This window comes from Cebus imitator, unplaced genomic scaffold (assembly GCF_001604975.1).
Source record: "Cebus imitator isolate Cc_AM_T3 unplaced genomic scaffold, Cebus_imitator-1.0 Scaffold24, whole genome shotgun sequence".
Classification (NCBI taxonomy): Eukaryota; Metazoa; Chordata; class Mammalia; order Primates; family Cebidae; genus Cebus; species Cebus imitator.
The window spans coordinates 9,597,747-9,608,138 of NW_016107339.1; the positions used below are offsets into that span (position 1 = coordinate 9,597,747).

At 46.2% G+C, this 10,392-nt stretch overlaps 1 pseudogene; it reads left to right on the forward strand.

Annotated features, from left to right (window-relative positions):
• Positions 1-8,336: 8,336 nt before the first annotated feature.
• On the forward strand, positions 8,337-8,485 carry LOC119470208 (annotated as a pseudogene).
• The last annotated feature ends 1,907 nt before the right edge of the window (positions 8,486-10,392 follow it).

The following is a 10,392-nucleotide window of genomic DNA, read 5'->3' on the forward strand; positions in this document are numbered from 1 at the left end:
AACTGTAGTAAAAGACACATAACATAAGATTTGCCATTTTGACCATTTTAGAGGTTGAGGCCGGAGAATCCCTTGAACCTGGGAGGTGGAGGTTGCAATGAGCTGAGATCACACCACTGCACTCCAGCCTGGGCAACAGCAAGACTCCATCTCAAAAAAATAGAAAACCAAAAAAATAAAGTGTACAATTCAGGGACATTTAGTATATTCACAGTGTCTTCCAACCGTCACTACCGTTAAGTTCCTGAATATTTTCATCGCCTCAAAGGAAATCCTGTACCCATTCATTATGCAGTCACTCTCCATTCTTGCCTCCTCCCAGACCCTGGCAAGCACATATCTGCTTTCTGCCTCTGTGGATTTGTCTATTCTGAATATCCCATACAAATGGAATCATACGTGTGTGGTCTTTCGTGTCTGGCTTCTTTCTCTTAGTGTAACATTTTCGAGGTGCATCCATGTTGTAGCATATATCAGGACTTTATTCCTTTTTATGGCTTTTTATAATATTCTGTTGTATGGATATGCCACATTTTATTTATCCATTCATCATTTGACATCGTTTACACTTTTTTCCTTTGAGACAGAGTTTCACCCTATTGCCCAGGCTGGAGTGCAGTGGCACGATCTCGGCTCACTGCAACCTCTGTCTCACAAATTCAAGTGATTCTCCTGCCTCAGCCTCCCAAGTAGCTGGGACTACAGGCACCTGCCACCAAGCCCAGTTAATTTTTTGTATTTTTAGTAGAGACGGGGTTTCACTATCCTGGCCAGGCTGGTCTTGAACTCCTGACCTCAGGCGATTCACCCACTTTGGCATCTTTACACTTTTAAAGTGCTTCATGGCCAGGTGCAGCGGCTCACACCTGTAATCCCAACACTTTGGGAGGCGAGGCAGGCAGATCGCTTGAGGTCAGGAGTTCTATGCCAGCCTGGCCAATATGATGAAACCCTGTCTCTACTAAAAATACAAAAAAAAACTAGTCAGGTGTGGTGATGCATGCCAGTAATCCCAGCTACTCAGGAGGCTGAGGCAGGAGAATTGCTTCAACCCAGGAGGCGGAGGCTGCAGTGAGCTGAGATCCACAGTGTATATGTACCACATTTTCTTTGTCCAGTCTATCATCGATGGGCATTTGGGTTGGTTCCAGGTCTTTGCTATTGTGCACAGGGTTGCAATGAACATACGTGTGCATGTGTCTTTATATTAGAACGATTTATAGTTCTTTGGGTATATACCCAGTAATGGGATTGCTGGGTCAAATGGAATTTCTATTTCTAGATCCTTGAGAAATCGCCACACTGTTTTCCACAATGGTTAAACTAATTTACACTCCCACCAATTGTGTAAGAGTGTTCCTATTTCTCCACGTCCTCTCTCACGCCAGTTAGAATGGCGATCGTTAAAAAATCTGGAGACAACAGATGCAGGATCTCTAACTCTTTAACAAAAATTGGCAGAACGCTGGGGCTGGAATTGCGCTCTGTGACAGTCAGGGCTTTGTTCCTGCTAAAATAACAACAAAACCACATAATGAAAAGTTTGGAAAACTGAACAAAGCAACAAAGATGACCATAATCTTACTACCTTAACACAACCGTTATTTTCAAGAATTCCCTTTACTAATTCCCTCCCTTTCTTTCTCCTTCTCTTCCTTTTTCCCTTTCTTCTATCCTTGTGTCTGTCCATGATGAAAGTAGCACAAGATCATTGTAATACACTTAAAATCACCTATTATCTGATACCCAGAGTCAATCACTGGGAACATCTTGTATATTTCCTTCCAGTCTTTTTCAAAACCTTGTTGAATAATTGAGATTATGCAGAATGGACAATTCTCTTAGTATTTCCTATGTCACTAATTATTTTCTAATAATGAAAACAATATATGTTTATCATTGAAATTCATGAGAAAAATTACAAGAAAGAAAAATTCCCTAGAATGTTTCTTCTACAGACAGAAATTTTAACATGCATTTATATGTATTGTTGTAATCCTACCAAATATACAGTACATCAAGAGTTTCACTCTTGTTGCCCAGGCTGGAGTGCAATGGCGTGATCTCAGCTCACCAAAACCTCTGCCTCCTTGGTTCAAGCGATTCTCCTGCCTCAGCCTCCTGGGTGGCTGGGATTACAGGCATGCGCCACCATGCCTGGTTAACTTTGTATTTTTAGTAGAGATGGGGTTTCTCCATGTTGGTGAGGCTGGTCTCAAACTCCCAACCTCAGGTGATCTGCCTGCCTCGGCCTCCCAAAAGGCTGGGATTATAGGCATGAGCCACCATGCCCGACCCAGTACATCATTTTTTAATTCATTTTCAACTTATAAGCATTTTTCCATATTGCCTCATAGTCTTTATATATTTTCAATAGGTAACACATTTACATGATATAATATTCAAAAGAGTCAAATGATATTCAGTGGAAATATTTTTTTCCACCCCATTGTCCCAGTAGCCCATTTTTATCACTAAAATGTCCATTGTTAACTGGTTCTTGTGTGTCCTCCATGAAAGATCCTTCTATGCTTTATCTAAATTAATGCAGGTATATTTAAGTGTATTCCTTCCTCATCTTCCCCCCGCTTTTTTTTTTTTTTTGAGATGGAGTCTCATTCTGTCGCCCAGGCTGGAGTGCAGTGGCGCCATCTCGGCTCACTGCAACCTCCACCTCCTGGGTTCAAGTGATTCTCCTGACTCAGCCTCCTGAGTAGCTGAGACTACAGGCGCATGCCACCACGCCTGGCTAATTTTTGTATTTTTAGTAGAGATGGGGTTTCACCATGCTGGCCAGGCTGGTCTTGAAATCCTGACCTTGTGATCTGCCCACCTCGGCCTCCCAAAGTGCTAGGATTATAGGCATGAGCCACTGCACCCAGCCCATCTCCTCATTTTTTACACAAAGAATAATCAGCTGTATACACTGTCCTCACCTTCTCCTTTTTAAAATTTGTTTGAGCTGAGGTCTCACTATGTTGCCCAGGCTAGTTTCAAACTCCTGGGCTCAAGCAGTCTTCCCACCTCAGCCTTCCAGGTAACTGGGACTTCAGGTGCAGGCCACTGTGCCTGGCTTTACCTTCCGTTTAAACTCTTCTTTTTTTTTTTTTTCTTTTTTTTTTTATAACAACAGTGTTATCTCAGCTCACTGCAACCTCCGCCTCCTGGGTTCAAGTGATTCTGCTGCCTCAGCCTCCTGAGTAGCTAGGATTACAGGCGTCTGCCACCACACCCGGCTAATTTTTTGTATTTTTAGTAGAGATGGATTTCACTATGTTGGCCAGGATGATCTTGAACTCCTGACCTCGTGATCTGTCCTCCTCAGCCTCTCAGAGTGCTGGGATTACAGGCGTGAGCCACAGCGTCTGGCACTTTTAAACGCTTAAACTCAAAAGTATATCTTGAATGTCTTCCTATTTATATTCAGGACAAATTTCTTATTCTTTTTTTTTTTTTTAGGTATACCATAATTTATTAAAGTAGGCCCCGCAGATAAACATTTAAGGTATTTCCAGTTTTTTTTTTTAAGAAACAGGGTCTCGCTCTGTCACCCAGGCTCAAGTACAGTGACACGATCATCGCTTACTGCAGCCTCCAACTCCTGGTTCCAAACAGTCCTCTCACCTCAGCCTCCTGAGTAGCTTGGACTAGTAGCTGGGTAGTACACCACTACACCCAGCTAATTTTTACACATTTGTTTTTGGAGACAGGGTTTCTGACTCACAAAGATCAGTTTGAGGCCGAGCATGGTAGCTTACACCTGTAATCCCAGCACTTTAGGAGGCCAACATGGGCGAATCAGGAGTTCAAGACCAGCCTGACCAACATGGTGAAATCCTGTCTCTACAAAATACAAAAATTGGCTGGGCATGATGGTGGGTGCCTGTAATTCCAGCTACTCTGGAGGCTCAGGTGGGAGAATTGCTCGAACCCAAGAGGCAGAGGTTACAGTAAGCCAAGATCACACGATTGCACTCCAGCCTGGAAGACAGAGTGAGATTCCATCTCAAAAAAAAATTAAAAATAAATAACTTAATTAAAAATCAGTTTGATTGGTGAGGAGGTGTGAAAGTCAGGAACGATCTGGAGGCAGATCTGAGTGAGTGGAGTTTGGGACATCCTCTGATTAGCTCTGGACAATGGGCATCTCCACCAAATAAGGCAGAGGACCTCTGAGCTGAGACAGAGGTGAAGAAGGGAAGATGCTAGTGAGATCAGCCCAAGAGAAGTTCCCCTTTTCCTGACTCTAGCGTGGGAATGCAGCTGCTGTGTGGACAACAACAATTCTCCCCTGCCCACTGCAAACTAGGCCCTTTGCAGTCCAGAGTCCTCACCCTCCTGATGCAAGCTATGGAAAGAATGCCCATCTCCTGCCCCATCAACCAGATTCCAAGCCCTGGAAACATCTGATGGTTTGGAAACTCCAGCTGCAGCCCCAGGAATGCAAGTACCGGTTTCTCTATTTGGAGAAGGAAACCAGCGTAGTTTCGGCTCCTCTGGTTCATTTCCTAGAATTTTAGAAAGGGTAGTAAAATATCTCTTATCAAAAAAAAAAAAAAAAAATCAAGGACAAATCAAATCTACTCCTGTTTTACAGGTGACGAAACTGAGTCCCAGAGAGGTGAAGTGGGCTGCCTGAGGTGGCACAGAGGGTGAGGGGCCGAGCATTTCTGTAAACAGGGCTCCTGGCTCTGTACCCTGTGCTCTCTGCTCTGAACAAGGGGGTGGGGGTGGGGATGGTGACCTAGACCAGAGAGGAGAGAACTGTGCCAGAGCAGGAAGCATGTTCAGAGCTGGGGTCATGGGTGGGGGTCATCTACCTCCACCTGTCCCAGTTGCTGGACTGTAAATCCTCCAGGAATTCCTGATATTCCACTCATGTCTAAGTTCCCTGCTTGGAAGCACGTTTGCCAGCATGGGTTTTCGAGTGATGTCAGCCCTGAGAAGGGAGGCACCGCATGGAGAGAAGCATCCTGTTGAGGGCTGGGGTTGCTGGGCAACCAAGCCCAAGGACCACCTTGAGGGGCAGCTGTCCCAGCTCTGTGCTCCCCATGGGCCCAGGGCGGCTTCTAGTAGTGACTCGGCTCAATGTTCCTGGGAACAGGGTAGGAGGGGGTGGCAGCCAGCCTGGATCTCCTGTTACCTAGACAGAGGCTGGTGGAGGACTCCTCTCGGCCTCTTAGGACTTTGACTCCCCTTTGGAAGCTCCTTTGAAAGTTTTCCAGAACTTGATTTTACCTGCATTAAACCCTTAGGAGAGTCTCACCTTGCAACTGAACTTTTGAAATACTTTTCTGAGTACTCTTGAGCCCCTGGCCTACCCCTAGCCAGGGATTCCAAGGAGTGAGGGACATGTGTGTTCCTTTCTCCTGAAGTGGAAGAGCAAGAAAACAATCCCCCTCCTAGAGCAGACAGACTTGCATGAAACAGTGAAAAAACAAACCACCTCTGACATTAGCAAGGGCCTTCAAGCTCCTCAGCTCCTGGTAATCCTCACAGCACCCCTGTGATAGATTTTTTTAAATCCCTTCTACAGGTAGGGACATTGAAGCACAAGGAAGTCATGTCACTTGCCCCAGGACACAGAAAGGAAAGAACCCAAAGACAGGGCTCCATGGCTCTTTGCCTGGACAGAGTGACTTAGGTCCATTTCAGGTCCTCGCCCTGGGGGCCCAGCCCTCACCCCCATAGAGTCCAAGCCTCCCCAAGAGCTGACCAGCTTTTTAACCACAAACTCACTTGAAGGGAAATTGGAAAACACTGGTAGGTCAGTGTTTTCAAAATTTTGGGACTGAAACTCACAGTAAGAAATGCATTTAGGCCAGGTGGAGTGGCTCCCCCTGTAATCCCATCACTTTGGGAGGCTGAGGCAGGAGGATCACTGGAACCCAGGAGTTCAAGACCAGCCTGGGCAACATAGCAAGACCCTGTCTCTATTTTTTTTTAAAGAAATGTATTTAATAGCATAATGCAGTAACCAGACACACAAACGTAATCATAGGTCTTAGAATAATTGTAAGTATTTTGTCTATTTATAAATATGTAAAATCAAACAGAGTTGCATGAAGTAACATGCCTTTACTGCCTGAAAAACACCTTGGCATTTTCTATTATCTGCTATTCTGTCTTATTACTTCTGAAAAGTACTCATGTGGCTCCCTAAATTGTTTCTATGACTTGAATTTTGAAAAGCACCCTGGTGGAGAGCAGCTGGGGTCCTCCCACCCCCCGACCCTTGTCAGCAGGTGGGCAAAGTTGGCAGTGAGGACAAAGGTCTGATTCTGTGCACATTGTGCCCAACATTGAACCGCACCCCATGGGGACACAGGAAAAGATACGCCTCCCTGGATGTCGCCCTCAAGTCATTTACAAGGAAATAAAACAAGGCCACACATAAAACAAGGCCAAAGCAAATTAAAGGCAGAAAGAATAGGTGCCTCTGAAGGACCGTATTATTCTGCCAGGGCTGTCATTGCAAAATACCACAGACTGGGTGGCTTCAACAACAGAAATTTATTTTCTAACAGTTCTGGAATCTGGGCGTCTGAGATCGAGGTGCCAGCAGGGTTGGCTTCTCCTGAAGCCTCTGTCCCTGCCTGCAGACGACTGTCCTCCTACCGCCTCCTCACACGGTCATCCTGCTGTGCATGTGCACCCCTGGGGTCCCCCGCTCGGCCACACTTCCCTTTCTCATAAGGACACCAGCCATGTTGGATTAGGACCCACTCTGACGGCCTCACTTTACTTCCTGGCCTCTTTAAAGGCACTATCTCCAAATAGTCACTTTCAAAGATACTGGGGGTTAAGACTTCAACGTGTGAATATGAAGGACACAGTTTAGTGTCCTACTAGGTGAGCATCACATTAGCTCATGTGTTTTCACCCTAGCCTAGGTGCTGTGGGCCTTATTCTTTTTTTTTTTTTTTTGAGACAGAGGGTTTTATTTTTTCAGACAGAGGGTTTTGGGTTTTTGATTTTGTTTTTTTTAGACAGAGGGTTTTGGTTTTTTTTGTTTTTTGTTTTTTTGGAGACAGTGTCCCTCTTGTTGCCCAGGCTGGAGTGCAGTGATGCAATTTTGGGCCACCGCAACCTCTGCCTCCCAGGTTCAAGTGAGTCTCCTGCCTCAGCCTCCCGAGTAGCTGGGATTACAGGTGCCCATCATCACACCCAGCTAAATTTTGTATTTTTAGTAGAGACAGGGTTTCACCATGTTGGCCAGGCTGATCTTGAACTCCTGACCTCAGGCAATCTCCCTCCTTGGCCTCCCAAAGTGCCAGGATTACAAGTGTCAGCCACCACGCCTGGCCTTATTCCTATTTTAAAGATGAAGAGCATCACATGCTGGGGTCTGTGGGGGGGAAATAGGGGAGGGACAGCAGGGGGTGGGGAGTTGGGGAGGGATAACATGGGGAGAAATGCCAGATATAGGTGATGGGGAGGAAGGCAGCAAACCACACTGCCATGTGTGTACCTATGCAACAATCTCACATGTTCTTCAAATGTACCCCAAAACCTAAAATGCAATTTAAAAAAAAAAGATGAGTCTAAGATAATCGTTCTGGAAGATAAAGAAAAAAATTATAAGAATAAGGCCAGGCACAGTGACTCACATCTGTAATCCCAGCAATTTGGGAGGCTGAGGTGGGTGGGTCACCTGAATCCAGGAGTATGAGACCAGCCTGGCCAACACGGTGAAACTCCATCTGTACTAAAAATGCAACAACAACAAAAAATTAGTTGGGCGTGGTAGCGCACTAATGTAGTGCCAGCTACTCGGGAGGCTGAGGCACAAGACTGACTTGAACCGGGAGGCAGAGGTTGCAGTGAGCTGAGATCACACCACTGCACTCTGGCCTGGGCAACAAGAGCAAACTCCTTCACAAAGTAAATAAATAAATAAATAAAATGAGGAGGCCAGGCACAGTGGCTCGCGCCTGTAATCCTAGCACTTTGGGAGGCTGAGGCAGGTGGATCATCTGAGGTCAGGAGTTCAAGACCAGCCTGGTCTAAAATACAAAAAGTAGTCGGGCATGGTGGTGCATGCCTGTAGTCTCAGCTACTAAGGAGGCTGAGGCAAGAGAATCGCTGGACCCTGGGAGGCGGGGATTGCAGTGAGATGAGAGTGCACCACTGCACTCCAGCCTGGGCAACAGAGCAAGTCTCTGTCTCAAAAAATAAAATAAAATGAGGAGGCTGGGGTCGGGCTCAGCTGCTAACGGCCCATGGTCTGCCAGCTGGGAAGGAATATCACAGCATCATTTGGGTTCACACTCTGCCCGTCGTGTGTCGCCTTGCTGTGGTTGAAGCAGGTGGGCTGAGTTTTAAAAGGCCATCCTATACTTACCTGGCAGGGAAGATACTATGATCACGAAGGTGGTTTTCCCAGGGCAAGGCTTATCCACTGCACTCTGGGTGTGTTGACCTCTGTGCTCTCCCAAGATAAAAAAATAAATTCAAAGAAAAACAAAAGGCTGCCCTGCTGTGCAGATAGGAGGTGCATGAGTCCAGAAGGGTGGCAGGAGGAGGTCCCGAGGACAGGCCTCCTAGCTTTGTCCAGGTGGAAGGAAGAGAAGAGCTTCCAGGCTGGGACGGTGAGAACTTTCCAGACTGGGATGGTGAGAGTTTTCCAGACTGGGACAGGGAGAACTTTCCAGAATGGGATGGTGGGAACTTTCCTGGCTGGAACAGTGAGAACTTTCTAGATTGAGATGGTGGGAACTTTCCTGGCCGGAACAGTGAGAGCTTTCCAGACTGGGATGATTAAAACTTTCCAGGCTGGGATGGTGAGAGCTGAAAGGGTCCATTGAGAACTCTTCCCATGTCATTTGGGTGCCAGGCAGGGGGACTGAGGCCTGGAGGGGAGGAAGTCTCGCAGCTTGCGCGTTCATCTCATGGAGGCTTGTCTTCTCCCTCTCCTCGAGGCCAGGCAGTGCCATTCATTCCTCCGTGTTCCCCATCCGGCGTAGCGTGCCATTCTGAATGAAGATCTCCAGATACCATAGGACCCCCTAGACACGAGACCAAGGGAGGAAACGGGGTAGCGGTCTCAGTCTTATGCCCCTGACCTTTTAAGGTGTATAAGGTGTGTACCTGAGGAAGAAACAAGCAATCGCTAGTTACAAACACCCCTAGCGCATAAAGGCACGGCATATTTTTCCCACTATTTTTAACTTTCCACAAAGAGACACCCTTCCGCCAATATGGAGTCAGCATCAGAGGGTCCTTTCTCTCTTCCAGCTCCTTTCTTCCCCCCATCCACTGGAATTCTCCAGGTCCTCCCATGTTTCTTTGAGTGAGGTTTTTGCTAGACAAACCCATCTTTCTTTGAATTAAATCAATCACCTCTTATGCTGTCTGTTATTTCACTAAAAGACCCGCTCTGTGGTGTGCTGGTAAATGTTGAGCAAACAGCTCTCCAGGGGAAAAAAGGTATATCCATGACCTCAAAAGAATCAAGAACAGTAAAGTGCATTAAAACCACTAGGAAGGGCTGTGCTGTGAGTATATGTTACCTTTGTTTTTAATATAATTTATTTAAACCTGAGAATATAGCATCCATTCTCAACGGGGCAAAAAATGATTCTTGTCGGGGTGCAGTAGCTCATGCCTGTAATCCCAGCACTTTGGGAGGCCAAAGCAGGCGGATCACTTGAGGCCAGGAGTTCGAGACCACCCTGGCCAACATGGTGAAACCCCATCTCTACTAAAAATACAAAAATTAGCCGCATCTGGTGGCAGGCACCTGTAGTCCCAACTACTTGGAAGGCTAGGGCAGGAGAATCGCTTGAACCCGGAGGCAGAGGTTGCAGTGAGCCGAGATCACCTGGGCAACAAAGATTGAAACGCATCTCAAAAAAAACCCTGATTCTTGGTGGGGGACAAAACAAAAAATCTTGCTGGCTGCGGTGGCTCACACCTATAATCCCAACACTTTGGGAGTCTGAGGAGGGCAAATCATTTGAGCCCAGGAGTTTCAGACCAGCCTAGGCAACATGATGAGTCCCTCTCTCTACCAAAAAAAAATACAAAAGTTAGCCAGGGATGGTGGTCCGTACCTGTAGTCTCAGCTACTTGGGAGGTTGAGGTGGGAGGATAACCTGAACCTGGGAGGGGGAAGTTGCAGTGAGCCGTGATGGCAACACTGCACTCCAGCCTGGGAAACAGAGTGAGACTCTGTCTAAAAAAAAAAAAAAGCAAAAAACCTAATCCTTTTATATATAAAGCACAGATATACACCCATCACATAAGCACATATATAGCATCTGTGATATCAACATTTTATGCTTGATGGTAGGAGATTGGAGGAGAAAAATGTCTCCAAAGCCTTCTTAGGAGGCAATGATAAGCAAACAGTTGAGAAACACAGTCCATATAATTTAATTTAATTTAATT